The sequence below is a fragment of the Alligator sinensis genome, unplaced genomic scaffold, assembly GCF_000455745.1.
Source record: "Alligator sinensis unplaced genomic scaffold, ASM45574v1 scaffold86_1, whole genome shotgun sequence".
NCBI lineage: Eukaryota > Metazoa > Chordata > Crocodylia > Alligatoridae > Alligator > Alligator sinensis.
This window is the reverse complement of record NW_005841971.1, coordinates 2,456,809-2,475,613: the sequence shown is the minus strand read 5'-3', so window position 1 is coordinate 2,475,613 and position 18,805 is coordinate 2,456,809. Positions and strand designations below refer to the sequence as shown.

At 43.3% G+C, this 18,805-nt stretch overlaps 2 long non-coding RNA genes across 2 annotated transcripts in view; both read right to left on the bottom strand.

Moving 5' to 3' along the window:
- LOC112549815 overlaps positions 1-16,445 on the bottom strand; it is a 111,314-nt gene extending 94,869 nt beyond the window's left edge. The window contains exons 1-2 of the long non-coding RNA XR_003093349.1: positions 16,410-16,445; positions 704-894 (exon numbers count right to left, since the gene is read on the bottom strand). This is a non-coding gene — a long non-coding RNA (uncharacterized LOC112549815). The remainder of the gene's footprint in view (positions 1-703; positions 895-16,409) is intronic.
- LOC112549817 lies at positions 5,958-14,730 on the bottom strand. Its single transcript, XR_003093351.1, has 3 exons — positions 14,444-14,730; positions 9,535-9,745; positions 5,958-7,151 (listed from the first exon to the last, which is right to left on the bottom strand). It is a non-coding gene; the product is annotated as an uncharacterized LOC112549817 (long non-coding RNA).
- Positions 16,446-18,805: the final 2,360 nt, after the last annotated feature.

Below are 18,805 nucleotides of genomic sequence, written 5' to 3'. Positions count from 1 at the left end.
GAAGTGGTCCCTGACCCAAAGTTCATACAGTTTAAGGCTTTGCAGACGTATTCGAAAAAGCCAATCTGAATTTACTGAAGGTGTGATCTTGGAACAGTTAAACTGCATTAAACCCCTCCATGGTACCTTATTCAAAATTCAAGTGTCCTTCATTTAATTCAGTGGAATTCACATTGCAACTGAAATAAACTATATTGAATTAAAGCTGTTTTAATTCTGAAGGAGAGTGTCTACACAGGGTTTAATGTGGTTTAGCTCATTTGTGTTAAGATTGAATTCAAATTAATTTTCCTGCTTGTCTCTGTTTAGACAAGCCATTTAGGTTTCAGATGTAGCACTTCAACTATACCAGTATAGTTAACTTACACCCATTCTGGTATGTACACAATAGTGAAACTAGTATAAACCATATTTCATATCAATCTATTTTATTCCTGAAATGGAAAAGGGACAGGTTGTGCCATTGTGAGGGACCTTTATACTAATATAAACTACAGTTACACAGGGGCTGTATTGGTCAAGGGGGGGAGGAAGGGGAGGGTGGAAACTCAGCTCCAAAAAAGCAAAAAAGTTATACCAGTCTAAATTCTGTGCTCTATTCCTGCCTCTGCTACTAGTTTGCTGAGTGACTTTAGGCTAGATCACTTTACATCACAGTAGGTCTCCGTTTCCTCAATAGTAAAACAGGGATGATGATACTGACCTTTTTTGTAGAGTACCTTGTGCTTTATAGTTGAAAAGGAGCTAGGTATCCATTAAAAACTTGAGAGGGCTGATTGAAAATCATATGAATTCAAGACCTTACTGATCGGCTGCAGCATCATAAGCAGCAGCCATGTCCTCATCACATGTGAAGGGTGTCTCCTCCCTGTTCTCCTTAGAGAGAAACTCCACCTAAACAGAAATCCCAAAGGAGGTAGAGTGATTTATCTGTGCTCTTTTTTGTTGCACTTTTGCCTATCAAATTCTAGAGATGAAGCAGCAACAGCAGAAACGTTATTGAGTAATTAGTGCTAGGCTGTCTATTTGCCAATTAAGTTGCAACTCCCAGCTGCTTAGAATAATATTCTTGTTCTATCTTTCATGCACATACCTCACTCATTACTTAAATGAAGTCAGATGAACTCCATTTGAAAGTGCGTGTGTTCTCTTTAAAAATCAGATAGTCCCTGGGATGTATTTGGTAGCCGTGTTGGTCTGAGACGAAACGAAATGCGAAGTTCTAGAGTTCTGCAGTTCAGATAGTCCCTGGCACATTTTCACTGAAGGGCATGGTGGAATACCGCACGTGTGAATCAATGCTCCAAGCATCCCTTTCATGTTATCCTCTGCCCTGTGCCCCTTAAAAGGCTGTCTGCCATGTCTTTTGCAGCCCCTGCTAACGGCACAGAAACAGTGCTCATACAGGCAGTTCCAGCTTCTCCACGCTGTCAGCGCATAAGCAAGTGTCCCTCTTGATGACCACACCACTGGTGGGGTTTAAAAAGATGTTTAAAGCCAGTGCTCAAGGGGAGCCTAGCTCAGGTGTCAAACAGCTATATGAAAAAAACTTCCTGATCATCACAGATCCTTCTTCACCTACAGTATGGAAACAGGAATGGCCCCAGCTTCAACTGGCTCTTTTTGTAGCTTGGAGCAACAATGGGAAGCCCAAATCCTCTTCCAGACCTTTCTGTGTAGATCATTTCCTCTCTGAACAGCCAGTCAACTGCTGTCCAATGGGCCTAATAATGCTTAGTATTTGCTAGGTACCACTCACTAGTGCATCAGTTTCCCTGTTCTCATAGTAACGTTTCATTTACATCTCAGGCAAAGGAAGAAAGGGTATTTTCAAGATTTGAGTTCATGTTATTGTTGATGTATTTCTTTAAGGGAGAATGCACTGTGTGTGGCACTTACACAGTTACTATTGCATTCATAGGTCACTTTCCTTATACTGTTCAATCGTGTTTTACTCCAATAAGTTCAATGGAGTGACTTAGACAATACTGTCATCACCCCCAATGTAAAGTCTTATGGCATCACTAGAAAGTCACATGTGCCTGCTGCTCAGAAAGCTTGTTCACCATATGAAGTGCCACAGTATCGCCCTCCTGCTTTTTCTGGTCACTGATGCTTTAAGCGAAACTCGAAATTGATGGTGAACTCTGCAAGGCTAAAATAGTTGATGAAGTGTCAACTTCCAAATCATTGTCAAATCTGCATGCCATGAGGTTATGGAGTGCTCAGACTGAGGGACATTGCTTTACATCCTACCTGTTGTCCGAGGCAACAAGGTGGAAAAGGAACCATTGTCCATTCTTCTAAGACAACATATGGCTTGTCCAACATATTGGTGGCAGTCCATTGCTTCTCAAATCTGCCTGGGCATGCAGTGGAGTACTGGCAACTTGATCCCAGTGCTATGGCTCCCTCAGCTCTGTAGTGACTGGTTTGGTCAATGGGTTGTGTCCAAGGTCAGGCTTACCTTTCCTCTCATTTCCTGCTCACTATATCACAATATTTATTTCTCAGCAAAGCCTGCTTGGGTAGAGGAGCAAAGAACAGCATCAGCTATCAGTTCCCAAAAGCTGTAACCCTACATATAGAAGTAAGAGGTAAGCCAAGTATTTGCATTTTTTGTTCAGGCAATGCTTCACGTGAAGGATTTAACCTTTTATATATTTGTAGCCATTAAAGATCCCAGCTAGAGTCTGTTACATTATTTTGGCACTGAGAACATTTTTGGGACTCAGAAAAGGCTGGGCTTTCTTGACAGAGAGCAGTAAGCCCAAGAAACGTTTCTCTCCATCTGAACTGCACTGCATTGAACCTGATTGTCATTATATACTGCTCCCTGTCATTGCATTTTTGTATAGATGTGGTATCCATCCAGCCTGGGTCAAGTCCACTACTAACAATCTGCTGACATACAAGACAAGTGGTATGGATTTCTTCACTGCTGTCAATGGAAAAATATTCCCATGCCTACAATTTCAGTGGCCATTTTTTTTTATCAGCTACTTGGTGAGGTTGGCTGGTTGCATAGAAGACAATCCCATGGAAGCACTGGGACCCTTGCTAGTGCCTGCAGTCTTAGCCAATGAATGCCACCTTCTTTTTCACTTGAAATGTAGGTAAGAATGCATTTGAGACAATAGGGAAACAAGATGTTAGCACTATATTACACAGAGGTTCTTTACTGCCTATCGGAAGCTCCAGAGACCCTAGCATTTATCCACTTGCAGAAGGATATTTCTTTATTGTAGGGATTTCCAACCTTTTTGAATGTGGGGTCAGATCATGAACTTTTTATCCCCCGGGGGGCCGGCCAAAGGGCCCCCCCCCCCCCATTAGGAAGCTGCTGAGGGGCTGGGGGAGGGACAAGGGGTGGGAACAAAAGTAAACAGTGTTTACTTTCGTTTCCCATCGCAGCACCTCAGGCCTCAGAAAACGGCTTGGCAGGCTGCATGGCGGCCCGCAGGCCATATGTTGGACAAGCCTGCTTTATATCATTAAATGCTTCTGCCAACTACTCCTATGGATGGATATAAAACCTGTCCTCTGCATTCATTTCTGTCCTTCAGCTCCTGACTTGCATCTTCTTCCAGTCAATTTGTTCCAAAAAAAGAAGATAGCAAAGCACTAGCAGATATGGTTGGTAATTGTGATGTTACCATGCTAATTAGTGCATTGTTGGATTATTCCCATAATCTTTGTGTTTTTAGCATACTGTTTCCTTCCTCCATAGGTACTCTTGATGGATTGTGTGCATATGTACTGACAGCAACAGTTACAAATGAGTAGCACATTACTTAGGCAAACAGTTGGGGCAGACTTATGATAAAGATTGTTTCTGCAAGTCCTTGCGGTAATTCTGATTCCCCAACATAGAGGTTGTTCTTGAGCCCTGATGAGTACTTCCTAGCTCTGATTGTGCATATATATGTAATGCTACATAAGAGGGGGTGGTGGAAAGAAGAGGGCCAGTTTGATAAATTCAATTGATGCTGTAGAGGAAAAAATAAACTTGCTGTGTTAGATAGCCTACCACGCTATGTACAGGACTCCAGACCTCTTCTAGACCCTGGCACTCGATTTAAAAAGCAAGTGGAGGGACTGGTCCTTTCAGACAGGACCACACTACATGTAAACACAGTTATTTGGTATCAATGTGGCAAGAGAAGTGAATGTAAAGAGTCTGCTCAACAGCCAATAAATCTGGTTTCTGTCTTTCTCTCTTCTTAAGATGGGAGCCAGCTATTTTAAAATCTGGGGTCCATATGCAGAGCTAGCACTGATGTCGTTTCTTTATACAAAAAAAGACAGGAAAAGCTTATAAATGTCTTCAAGTTTCTGTAGTGCTGTTATCTTTCCATCTTTTCCTTTCTTCCCTTTACCCTGAGAAATTCAAAGTACTAGTGGTTTGGTGAGGCATGCCTCCTCTTTACAAGAAACAGATACAATATTATGTGGCTTACATGACCCCCACATTAATGAACAGACACTCATACATGAAGTGATAGGCACATTACAAGGGCCTTGGTAGACATAAAACAAATAACCATAGCACCCAATATAGGATTAATCCCTCGAGTGGCATTTGTTCAGCCACATGAATCAATAGGAAGCAAACCTATTTGGATAAAACATGAAAGTTTTGTGGCTAGGTTGCAAAGAAAAAAAGAGGGTTAATTGAATTGATTAAATAGTTCACTGCCAGCAGTCCTCTGATTTTTACAAAATGTAAAGTCCAAACAGAGTCCAAAGGTAATTCAAAAGAATAAGGACTAAAAATGACATAGACGTTGCCAGATCATGCACATCCCAGGAACATCTCTTGTGAAAAGCAAAAGTGCTAAGTTAAATTATTCATTAATAAAATGTCATGAATTGATAAACCTCTAACCACTTGGTTACAACTCCAGAATGGCCACAAAATCTACCTGTTGCCAAAAGAAGTGATGGTGATCAAGGTTTATCTAAAAATGCCTGTGGTTTGGGAGTTGCTGGTGTTTTTAAACAGCATCAGCTTTTTTAAAGAAATGCAAAGGGTAGCTGCACCACTCAAAGTGCCTGTGCTCCAGTGCCCTGTTGTGTGGCAGAAAACACTTGAGGTAAGTGGGGGGAAAGGGGGCATTTCTCCACTTAAAAAGCATTTTTTTGTTTTTATGACCATTGTTCTGTTCAGTAAGAGATGTGGGGCTGTTCTATGCCTACATTGCCTCAATGCTCAACTGTTGTGACCTATACACAAATCACATACAGCTACGAGCTTTTTCTTCTCAGCAACTACGTTTCTCTAAACCTCTTTCTACTACACTGTATCTGGTCCACCAGTCTTCAGAGTTAAGAATACACATTCCTGTCAACTGAAAAATATGTTGAAAGAGAGTAAGACAGGAATTTACACTGAGCACTCCACAAGTGCCTGCTCCTCTTGCAGTCATCCTTCCCCTGCCCCTACTTACCTCCATTAAAAGGTCGACCTCACATCCTTAGACACCTAACAAGCCCTTATTTCACTAAGATAAGAGGAAAAATCTCCCCAGCTATGAGATTTCTGCACCACAGCCAACATCTCTCTTTATGAGAGGCAAAGAGGTGATGCAGTGGGCCAGTAGGGGGCATTCCTACGCTGAGCCGCCTACCTCACTGCATCTGGCCAAAAACCAAACTTTGAGCATCTCCCCTTGGGTATCTATGTCTGGCTGACCCCTTTACTGGAGCACACCCACAAGCCTGGGGTACCACCACCACCACCCAGACTCAGGTCTTTGTTTGGGCCCTGTGCTGCCCAGGATACACAGGCCCTATACACCTTGGGACTTTGGGGTGCTTCTATTAGCCTGAAGCATTCACCAGCATCCTCCCATGTGGTAGGAAAGTAAAACCACCAAACCCACCTTAGCCGGTCCCTTCCTTTTTAAGCACACACAGCGAGGCATGTTAAAACAGATAGATTTATTGATCAAAGAGGGATTGGTGGTGGGGGGAGGAATACCAATAGTAAAATATAGAAAGAAAACCAACCTTGAACAAATCTGAGTGGCTTGTCAGCCTTTTGATATGCAACTAGATTACAGTAAAATAAGTTCCTAGTTAGGTTTCTGGTAAGTTGCTCACTCTCATAGCCAGAGAATGAGAAAGAGCTGCAGAGGCCCATGCTGCTGTGTGCATGTTTTAAAAATGTCTGTCCCCCTTCTTCCTGTAGGGACCTTTTAAATAGCCCTCTTGCCCTTACCACCTGGACCCAGACAGGGACAGGTGTTATTTGATGCCGGCCAATCAATTTGAAAAACATCATAGTTACTTAATGAAGTGACATGGGCTTAAGCCCCTGCCTCCATGTCATGAGGTCAGATCTCAAAACAATAGAGGGATAAGATCCACACCCTCTGATCTGTGGCCCCTCACATAAGCAGCAAGTTGGCCGCCTAGCAACCGGATTGATAGACACATGAGAGAGAGAAGGAAAACAGACAACTACTAAAGAGAGAGGAGGCAGGAAGGGGATTCTTTCACAGGTGAGACTTCTGAAGCTGCTCAATTAAGGTCTGATCCAACATCACTACATCAAATGATCATTATGCCACTGCTGCCAGTGAGAACAGAACCAAACCCTTAATCCACAGGATGGGTGATACTTAAAGCACTTCTGTGATCCCATTCTTCCCAGTGTTGAATATGCTATCTTCATAATGGATCTAACTCTGCTGGCCAATAAAGGCAGAAGCAAGAACCAGTAAACCGGCATTTCTCAAACTGTGGGGCATACCCCTTTGGGAGGGTGGAAGAGGGGCATAGGGACATGAAAGGTTCCTGGCGGGGCAAGAACCCAAGTATCCACGCATGTGTGGATCATGTAACATGCACAAAAGCATTGAATGAAATTTGGTGCCTGACGCAGTGGGTGTGAGAATGGCCAGCTTTACTGGGGTGAGGAGTAAACCCCCCAAATTTGGGAAGTGCTGCAATAAACTAATCCAGGTCTCAGCCTAATAAGACCATCATAGAAACCCATTTGATAGTTTATACTCAGGTATTTAGTGAGGAAAAGCATCCAGAGTAACATGCAACACTGCAGGTTTTGCTGCTTTGGCCTTCTGATTGCAGTCTGCATTCCTTTGATCTTCCTGTGTTTGGGTCAGTCAGTCGAGATGAATATGTCCCTAAAGGTTAGCATATGCAATGTATTTTAGTGACAGCAGACCTAAAATAATACTTCTGTTCCTTCCATGGTCAATGGCTATTCCAAATACGTTTCTAAATTCAATTGTTGCTTAGTTAATTCCCTTTCTCTTATGTCAGACTGCAGGACTGGACTGTTGCCTCAGCTGGTGTCTGAATCCTCTGTAGCAAAGAGGTCAGAAAAACTATTTTTCAGTGTTCAGCAGAAATCCACTGAAAACATCAATTGTAGGAAGCTGATGGCACATTGTTTGACAGATGCCAAGTGGTAAAAGCCCTAATATACTATTGGGAATGCTTATTTGTGGGCATAATCTAGAGTGACAAATTGAAGAAAAGGATGCCATGTAGTCTGCAAATATTAAGTGACAGATTTCAAAAGGATTTGACTATGGTTGGAAATACTAGTGGGCTTTTCTTCCAGGCTGTAGTTTCTCATTCCTCAGAAACAACGGAGCACCAAGGGTACAAGTCACTTACTACAGAGTTTAAGAGGGGTCTTAGGTGTTGGCTGCTTTGATTACAAAAAAGATATCTTTTTTTTTTAACAGAACTTAAAGGAATGTGTTAAATCCCAATTTTTAATGAGCAGCAACACCAAATTTTAGACTGAACTGCGGCTTTTTTATCTTTTTTGTTTACCAAAAAAATAGAGACAGTCTTTGTGCCAGTGTATATTCCTGGTGTATATTGTGTCAGTTGTAGTAGTCATAATAATAATGCCTAGCATTTTAGGTGGCACTTTTCAACCATAAATCTCAATGCACTTTATAAAGGAAGTCAGTATCATCCTCCTCATTTTACAGATGGTGAAACTGAGGTCCAGAGAAGTAAAATGATTCAAGATCATCCAGTACACCTACAGCAGATCCAAGAATGCCATCCAGAATTCCCAAGTCCTAGTTTTGTACTGTAGCTACTAGGTCACACTAGATCAAAGTAAATAGGAGGTTTCTGCACATGGGATGAAAGACACCATAACTGAATGAAAATCCTTGTAACTGCCATTTACAACTTTAAGTTATACTGACAGTACTTTGTCCTGCTAACAAGTAGTCCCCTCTGAGATTTAACATCAAATCCTACTTGCTTTATTACAGATTCCAATTTTGAACTTTTGGTTTCAATTTTCCTTCCATTATTGCTATAGCAGTACACATGCCTATTTCTGCTGTCAGAAATAACCTTGTGTTTCCTTCTTTGGTATAAAGTAACTGCTGTTAAGTGTTTGCTAATTGGGTCCCTTCATCCCTGGTTAAAATTGTTGTCTTTCTTTTGAGTACCAGCTTCAGTTTTTCTATGTGCTTAGTAAAGCCATATAATTTATCCTAGTAGGGCTAAAGGGATTTTCTGTTTCAATTCTCATTTACTTTGGGATCTTTTAAGCTGGTCATGCTAATCAGAGGGAAGTATAGTTTGTGTAGTATACAGGCCAGCGCCACTTCCACAGAATCATTTTTCTCCACCAAAACTATTTTTGGCCAAGTGTTATTTTAGAAAGGATTATAGCTCTAGAGTCTCAGCTGTACTGTGAATAAAAACAAGTATATTTCCCCAATACGCGTCAATAAAGGATGCAGGGCAAAATGATGCTTTCTTTAGTCATAGAGAACGTTTCATGGAAAGGGAGAAGAAAGGGATTTGGACTGTGATGTGTAATAAATAGTCAGGCTATTCCCTGGATTTTTAAAAAGGACTCCTTGATGATTTAACCTGGATATGGGCCAGAATTTTCAGTTTATTTCATTCACCAAAAATGATGAAGATTCAGGTAGACTTAAACTATTTGCAAATTTGTGCTGAAATCATCTAAACAAATTAAAGCATTCAACAGAAGTACACTAATGGGGCAGCTTGCAGAGCAAAAGCTCCTGCGGGACCTGGTTTAAAATCCCCCTTGGGAGTAGGATGATCCTCCCCACTTCCCAACCCTCTGAACCTAGTGCTCATTCTCCCCTTAGATAAGTCCACCTCTTCCCTGCAAGAGAGAATTAATCCCTGTGGCTCATAAAAATACTTCTGAGGAACAAACATTGTGGTTCCTTTGTAATAGTCTATCTTGTATCAAAAGGCAACTTTTCTAAAAGAGCCTTTCCACTTCCCTGTATAGATTAGACAAGTCAAACATTTCCAGCCAATGGAATTTTTACAGACATCATTTTTAAGTGACGATGCTTCCCCCTTTGATTGTTTCATTTAGAAAGTTTAGATTAAAAACTGACTCAATACTTCTTCTAACTTCTCACTTATTTCCGTCTCTGAGAACAGGATTCCTGAGTACATGCAAGCTGACAAGGGCAGATCTTGTAGGAGTCTCATTTTAAAATGTTGGTACTACAATACTTGATATAAGTTTAGCTTTACCTGAGTCTGGAGCTGAATTATATCTGAGTCAGAGTTCCAGGCTGTTTCTTTACCGGGCAGTTGAAACATCAAATATGTAAACTTAGGAACAGTTGTGTTATGGTTCTTGGTTTGGAATAGCCAAGTTCAAATGTGTACAGATCAGGGATTTTTCTTCAGTCTGTCAAAAACATGAAGCTCAGAAATTAGCTGAGAGTTTAGACCTTGGAGTCTGTTAAAAAAAAAAAGAAAAAAGAAGAAAAAAAGTATATTTTAATATTTTTGGCTTTGGATTTATATTGGCCTTGGTGATAAGCTAGAGTATAAAATGTCCCTATGTAATATGAAGCTGTCCAATAAAGTACAGAGAATTGTTAGAAATGCTGCTTGTTGTGATCTTCAGTATAAAAATGTAACATTGGCAACAGTGCTTTGATGTGTACTACATTTTTCATGCATAGTTTTCTAACCATTTTTCAAGGGTGAATAAGCATCTTCCTCATTTTTTCTGAAAGGTGTGGCAGTACAGAATACAACCTCCTCATTACTAACCCTGTCTATCACAACTGCTCTTCTACTGAAGGCATCGTCTGTGATTCGCAGTTCTACTATCCCAAAGTACTCAGAAAGCATGCCAGGCTGATGAAATCATGAGACTTAAAAATAAATTTGGAGTTCCATTTGAGTTACCTACTGTTTTTTGAGATGTTAAGGTTTTGTGTTTGCTTCTTAACCGTGATGGCTAGAAACCTGGCTTTCATTGATCCTGCAGTGAGATTCTTATAAAATCACAAGACTCCAGGTAATGAAACTCAAGGTAAAATTCTGAAAGTTGTAAATAGAAGATCTGGCAGGTATGAGATGAAGTAGGTATGTATGAGCACATATGCTTTATAAAGTATATACGGTGTGTCTACATGAGACACTACTGCACAATTGTAACTGTGCATTTATTCAGTTTTGTATTAGCATGTACTAAATAAATGTGCAGTAAGCAGAGTTACTGCACAGTAGTGCCAATGAATGTCTTTTAGCCTAATAATACTGCACAGTAACATATTAGCACTGTCCATGTTGTGATGTGCTACCGCACAGTAGTTTTCAGCTATTGCGCAGTCAGCATCTTGTGTGGATGCGCCCACTGTAGCAGTGTTAAGAAGGGAAGGTAGTTAGTTAATTCTTGCTGTTGGGTCACTAATAGTCTGTGTGTGAACTTATCCAAGAAGAATACAGGTCTTAAACCATTCATTAAAAATCAAGTCTATAAATTTGAATAATGTGGTAATTAGAGTCTTTTCCTATATAATGCAACACTGTGGGCATGTCTACATGTGCATTAATGTGTTTTTCCTAATGTGCATTAAATTTAGTACCTCCAATATGAAGACACCTATACACAAACATGGAAGCTGCTCTGACGTGCTGGAATGCTAACACATCGGAGCAGACTAGATTAATCGAGTCCACTGGAGTATGGCAATTGCTGCATTCCAGCAGCCTCCTGCGCCTCATTTATCAGCATCCCTGCACTTAAAAATGACAGCAGGGGCACCTGAACTATAACTCAAATGAACTTTAGTTCAAGTGCCGCCACCGCCATTTTTAAGCGCAAGGGAGCCAATACACGAGACGTGGCAGCACTTTAATTAGAGCAGCTCTTGAAGCATGTGTAAAAGTGCCCTGAGGTACTAAATTAAAGTGCATTCAGCTGCTGTAATGTACATTAGCAAGCACGCATTTTTTAAATGATGCTTATTCTACTGTGCATTAGTAGCATGGATTTTTTACACACCACTTTGATCTGCAGTCAAATAGGCTACTGTGGATTAAAGCACATGTGTAGACACACCCTGTCAGAAGAAAAATAAATGAGGGAAATCATCTTCCCATTCAACAGTAGATTGGTCAATGACTTCAATGGGGAAATAAAAATCAATGGTGACCTACTTGTCTTTAGTAAGAGTTTTACAAGTACACCTTCCAGACTGATTGTTTTTTTTTCACAGTGGGCAATGAAGCCAGAGAGAGGGTCTTGTTTTACATCGTTGATTCCTTTGAAAATGTAACAGGGCAGCGCAGAAAGGGCCTAGCATGTACAGATGTCTTCACACCAATGAAATGAAAACCATTTTAGTGCCAGCAAAGCTTATGCTGCTTGTTATAAAAACTTGTGAATTCCTTATCCTGAACATTATTTATTGTTATACTATTTCCGATAGACCTAGTTTTTTTTTTCCCCTAAGTGCTTAGATATCTGCCAAATAAATCAACAATATATCATAGGTATTGAAACGTGTTTCCATAGACCTCCTTCTGAACTTTTGAAATTTCAGGTCTTGCTACTATATACAGGAAAAATGGTTTTTGTGGTAGGACTCTCCCAACCTTGTTTTTCATCCAGTTAAAATAACCAAAATCTGACTCCTTGTATTGTACCATGGTGTGGGAATGTTGCTCACTGAGCTCCCATGCTGTGGAAATAAGCCAGGATTGTCTGGCACTCCTCCACACCACTAGTGATTGGTCTTCCAGCTATGTATGTTGGCTTTTTTGTGGTTATCATAATGCTTCAAGCCCAGGAAAGCTGCGGGAGTGACAGCAGCAGTGCTCTCATACTTTACAGCATGCTTTATTCCAAACTATGCTATAGGATCTTGGAGAGTTGTAAATCACAAGACTTCTTCTCACCCTCCCTGTTCTGTAGGCCAGAAGCTGTGTTTTCTTGATTCTGTACCCATAAGATGGCTCCTGGATTTTAAATGAGCATACATTTTCAGATTTATAATCCTTTTCCCTGCCTCTGGCAGGAGAGATTGGAGAAGGGGTGGATTAGGGCAATACTTTTTCTCTCAATGGTTTAAGAAAGGTTAAAAACATGAGATGCTTTGGAAGCTTCTGGAAAATAGCTGCTTGTTTTCAAAACTTTCTACAACCACTTCCTTAGAAAAATAAACTGCATAAATTATTTGACTCTTTCAGTTGCATTTTAGCCCTGCAAAAGGGATCATAAACCAACAGTTTCTAAAGCAGTCTCTAATTCAAGAAGCTTAGCTGTAGATATTTTGGAGCAGACTCTCAGAAATGATGGGCAGTAAGAGCTTTGAAATTAGCCTAAATCAGTAAGAGCTTTGATTGCTCGTCCTCTCTTAAAAATTGGGCCCAAACTGTCTCAAATTGGACAGGCGAAAACAGAAGATCCCTTTGGAAAAAGTTGTTTAAATGTCTTTCCCCAAAATTGTTTCTTTAGCTTTCTGCTAACTCTGGCCTGCTACATGCACTCTATTTCTGGTATGGCATGGACCCATGCAGTTATCTCTGCAGGAGTGGTACAGATCTTCTACAGGGTCTCACTAAAGTCTATAGAAAGACCTCTGCACTTAGCACCATGTTTTCCATTATTGTTTGCTGCATCTCCTTCTGGTCAGGATGCAAACCTGCTTTCAGGCTCATGAGCCAACTTCCAGTTGCTTCACAACTGCACTTCTGGTCTGCGTCCATCAGCAGGACCTGTATTTTATGGGGCTACAACCACAATTTGATTCACATCTCCCAGATCAGTAATTCTTAAGTGGCCTGTGATCAGACTGTATGAAAAAGTGGTCACTGAAACCTCAAGAACATTTGTTTCCATTACAAAATGCCTCTGGTCACGTGCTTCATTTAAAATCAGATTTTTAATTGTTTAGAAAAATTCTTGATTTGTCATTTATTGCTTAAAACAACATTTTCAGAAATGATTTTTAAATTCTTTTTAAAAAATCCCACCCTGCTATTGTCATCCAGATTTTTATTTTACTCTCCCTTCCTTTGAGAATGGCAAATGGCCAAGAACATCATAAAATCTTAATCACAAGTAAAGCAGATTTCCCCAGATATTCACAGACACGCCTGAAAACCAAAACGCTGAACTGACAGAGGTGAATTCCCTTCTTTTCTGATCAGAGGTGCAAGCAACCAGAGATTTACTTAGTTCTTCTAAAATGCTGGCTCCTTCCTAATTTGTCCTGTAACCTCTTTTATTCTGAAGAGGAAGAAGGGAACTTTTCTTGAGCCCCGGCACTTTGTCCAGCCAAAACGGGTGTAAAGCTAGAGAATAGTGGAGACGATTCAATTATTTTTTCCAAACTCTGGGGCTTTTATTATTTTGTATTCTTTTTTATTGTTTTTACCAAAACACAATGCAGCCTCCCCACCCACTTCCCCCAGGTTTTGGGTCTGGTGGCAGGGACTTTGGGCTTTGTTGCCTTTGCTGAATTTCTGCTTTCCGCCAAGTCTAGATGTTCCCCGGCTAGGATAGCAATATGTAACCGCTGGCCCAAAGTCCCCTGGCATCTTGAATGCCTAGCCGCCTTTCTGGAGGCCTGATCTGCACGAGGAATTCGCTCCAGATGAGCTGCAGTTCATCTCCAGTTCTCTCCTGCTGGGCTCGCATGGAGTTGCCGGCACAGGACAAACGCGGGCTCCCCCCTTTCCCTCTAGGGCAGCAAAAGCTGGCCCCGGGGGCTTGGGGCGGGCGGGAGGGAGGGGGCGATGGCGCCCCGGGGTCCCTGCCCCGCCCGGCGTTGCTGAGCAGGGGGGCAAGGCTCCCCCGGCCCATGGGGCTGCTGGATCACAGCGGGCGCGGGTCCCTTCCTCCTCCCGGCTCCCTGCAGGGGCCCGGTCGGGACTCCCGGCTTCAGCGGGGTGGGATCGGAGCGCCCCTTCCCCGAGCCAGACCCGCTCCCGCCAGCGGGTGGGACCCGCACGGGCTCGCCTGGCTCCTGCAGATCCAGGGAACAAACACATGCAGCAGCAGCCACCCCTCCTTCTAGACACCCTCCGCACTACTGATAGGGGATGATTGATTTGTTTTAGCTTGGAAGAGCACCGTGATGCTGCCTGAAGCGGGTGACGGACAGACGTGACATGAGACCCCCGCCCGCCCGCTTACCTGCACCCGAGCCGCGCGGCCGGGCAGAGTCCCTGCAGCGAGGAGCGGCCGGGAGTGGGGGAGGGCCTTATACACAGCGATTGGCACAAGCCTCCCAGCAAGGGCTAGCTAGTCACCCTGGCGATCGTGCTAACTGGAGAGCCCTTGCCTGTTGCACCTTCCCCTACAGCCCGCATTCAGAGGGAGGCAGGGACGTGCAAGCTGGGATCTTAGCTCCATGGAAGGAGCGAGGGGGTAAAACTCCCTTTGATTCCCGTGGGCGCGGGTTTCAGCCCAACTCTTCCCTGCCTGCTCCTTTCCCGCAGCTTGTGTGCAGCCCGTTAGGTGCCCTCCTTGGACACTTCTGCCCTGCTCCAAGGTCTTGCTTGGTACTCAGTTCTGCAATTCCTTACCCGCCGGGGGACGTAAAGCCTGGCGGTCCCGACTCAGAGCCCTTGGGAAAGGGCTTCCTGTGATCTATCTATCTATCTATCTATCTATCTATCTATCTATCTATCGGTAGATAGGTAGATCTGTAGATACACATAGATATGTCTAGATGTATAGCTATAGCTCTATTGATATACATCTATAGGTCTCTAGTTATATATAAATGTATACACATCTGGAGATCTATAGACGTATATCAATAGATCTATAGCTATATAGCTATAAATCTATAGACATATCCATATATCTATAAATCTATAGGCATATACGTCTATAGATATAGACATATACATATCTATACACATATAGAAATCTATAGCTATCTAGAGATCTATAGATGTATAGCAATATATCTATAAATATATATCTATAAATCTATAGACACATCCATATATCTATAAATCTATAGACATATCTGTCTATAGATATAGACATACATATCTATACACATATAGAAACCTATAGATATCTAGAGAACTATAGATATATCTATACATATCTATACACATATATAAGTCTATAGATTGCTAGACATCTATAGATGTATATCAATAGATCTATAGATATATCTATAAATCTGTAGACATGTCTATAGATATAAACATATACGTATCTATACACATATAGAAATCTATAAATATCTAGAGATCTATAGATGTATATCTATAGAGCTATTGATATATATAGATAGATATCTATATAGATAAATATAGAGAGATATTAAAATGTGTTTACTGTCTATGCGTATATTTAATATTTACTATTAATTTAATAAATATTGAAATATGTCTATATATTTCGCAACCCGAACAAGTCAAACTCCAGTGTGCAAGCGACAGTGATCGTTTTGGGAGGATCAGGCAGCAGCGCGCTCAGTGTAATGGGAAAGGATCTGACTTAACCCAGTTGTGGAAGGGATTTCAGGATTTCTTCTATTTAAATTCTTGTCGCAGTAACTTTCTCAAAGCCTCTTTTCTGTTAGCATCATCTGCGGCTCTCTGGCCTTTGCCAGTATTATTCGTTGTGTTGAACCGCGCAGGTACAGGCACAGCCAGGCTTGAATTCCCTGTGGCTTGTGTTCAACGTATGAAACACTCACCATGGGCGATCGCACCGTTTTAATTTCGCCAGGGTCTGGGGGGAAAGCATTGCAACTGATTCTTGGTAATTGGGTCTAGGTGAAGACCTGTAGGCACAGGCAGTGTAAAGTATATCAAACTCTACATGGGAAACACATTTTAATAAGTCCATTGCAGCTTTGCAGATCGTTAGCCTTAAAAACCCAACCAGCAAAACTCCTAATCTGTGCATTCAAGTATCCTGCTTGGCATTTTAGAGAAATTAATGATCTTTAAACGTATATATTGCAACAGAGGGCTAAAGTCTAAATAGCTGAGATTGTATTTGATCATCTTTTGATTGTGTTTGATCATCTTTTCCGAGCGTTTCCACGGAAAGTGGCACAAGCTGGCTTGTTTGGCAATAACTTCCTATAAATCAACTGCAAATAAAGAAACTCCATATAAATGTCACTCACGGTTTCTATACACGATGTTCAAACCTCGTAGCGACGCAAGAGAGACAATAAAATCAAATCTTCCACTTCCTAAGTGTTTAGACTGGTATGGTGCATGCACGTTCAGGCACACGTGGTTGTCAGTCTCTGTCTGTGTGTGTACACGCACCGTGTACATTCACACCCGACGTGTGTATTGCTGTTTAGGTGTGCTGTTGCCCTGGGTCTGCTTAATGAGTCTCATGATTGTGTTGGGTGTGTGTGTGGCTGGCTGGCCACTGTCTCTGTAGACAAAGACGTCTCCACTGTGGGAGTGCAGTAGCCTGCAAAGTGTGAATAATTTTCAGTAAGGAGTTACACTAAGTGGGAAAGCTTTTAGCACATTATCCACTGGCAATTGGACTATAATCTAATTGTCAACCCCCGGGTCTTAATAGAGCCTTTCTCTTTCCACCATTGGATTTGCATCTGGGAGATACCTAATGGGTTTAAGATGCCTCGCATTTTGCACCACTAAGCCACCGTCTCGATGTAGGTGACATTGAAGCTTTTTTTTGCCGGGAAATTGGATCGAGCTGGGCTGGGTTTGTGGCTGGCTGGACTGGAGCAGCCTTTGCAGCTACAGCGTGTGTGCGCGTGTGTGTGTGAGTAAAAGAGAGAGAGAGAGAGAGAGATCTGCGAGCTGAAATGCTGCCTCCGTTTCAGATAGAGCTGAAAACCCGGGTCTGGTCCGAAACTAAACAGGGGTCTAGGGAGAGACTGAAGCCAGAAGAGAGGTGTGTGTTTGTGTATGTGTGTGATACGTGTGTGGTGTGTGATACATGTGTATGTGTGTGTGAGATGTATGTGTGAGACACGTGTGGCGTGTGCGTGAGCTATGGGTCTGAGATACGTGGTGTGTGTGTGATGTGTGTGTGAGATACGTGGCGTGTATGGGTGTGTGTGTGTACCACTTCTCAGGGTCATCAAAGGGAGTTAGATGACCCCAAACGCAGGAGCCCAGAAGTGTACCCATCTCGGCTGTCCCGTTACTTATTTAAATCCTACAACAGCGGTGCCCACGAAAGTACCCCATAGGGATCATGCCAGCGTGAATCAAGGGCGTGGTTTTCTCAAAAGCGAAATTATTTTGAGTGGGGGGAAAAAATACAGAGGGGTCACAATTTCCCCCGCCGGGGAGGAAAATGTCCATACAAAAGCAACCGGCTCCGGTCCCTTTGATAAGGGATCGGGCCCGAGAGGCAGAGGACAGCCGGGTTTAGGGACAAGCGGAAAGGACTCCGGAGAGATCCCTGCTTCCACAGGCCGCCGGTACCGGAGCCCGCAGCAGGAGACGAGGGGCCGGGCCGGGAGCGATTGCTGTGTCTGTAGCACATGATAAGCGACCAGAGGCGACTGCGAAAACAACCAGGGGGGGCAGGGATCACATGCACATCCCAAATCATCGGGGGGTGGGGGGGAGGCTTGTGTTGCATTAGCCCAATTAGCTGATTTTAAGGAGGAAATGGCTGAGATTGCTTGCATCGATGCCTGTAACACTGGAAAGTCCGAGGAAGGACACATCCCCACTCTGTGTCACTGCCCGGGAGGGCCAAAACCAGCTTTAAAAACCAGAGAAAACGGCATAGACTTTGCCTCCTGGTTTCATATAATAATGGCTTAAGGCCTTGAAGCGATCTCTACCCCTCCCAGGCGGGGCGGGCCTGATCCTGCCGGCGCAGCCTGCCGCCTGGCAGCACTAAGCCCCGCGGAGGGGCCGGGTCAGGCCCCGCGGAGCAGGGCAGAGCGGTCCGCAGGGACTGTCCCGGGGGCCCAGCCCGGGTTTCTCGGGGCGGATGTGATTCTTTCAGGGATCCGATCCGATCCGTTAGAAGCCCATACCTTGGAAATCGATTAGATTAAGAAGTCGATCCGATCCCTTAGAAATCGGCTGCGGCAGGGCGCAACCCCTGCCTCTTCGGGAGCAGTATTATCATCCCCTTTGCTCCCTTCCCCCCCGGCCATTCTCAGCACCAAGGGCGACTCCCCCAGAGTAAAATAGTCTCGTTTGAAATCGCGTGGCAGCCCCCTCCCAAGAAGTCCAAGTCTTCTTGGACTTTCTGGCCGCCGAGAAGAAAGCAGGGGGCTTTGCAAATTCAAGTGGTCGGGGCAGGGCTGGGAAGGATCTGACCGGTCCCAGGCGCTGGCACGGATTGAGGGCCGGGAAACCCGCCTGGGGCGAATTATAGTCAAGCGGGGTGATCCCCCGCGCCCCGCCGGGTGGGGGTCCTGGGCATTAGGTGCGGGGCTGGATTGAGAAAGGTCTTGCCCTTCGGGCCGGATCTGGGTTAGCTGGGGAGGGGAGCTCGAGATCGGAAAGGAGGGAGGGCGCGGGGACGAGGTCCCCGAGGTGCGGGAGCAGATCTCCCGTAGACAGC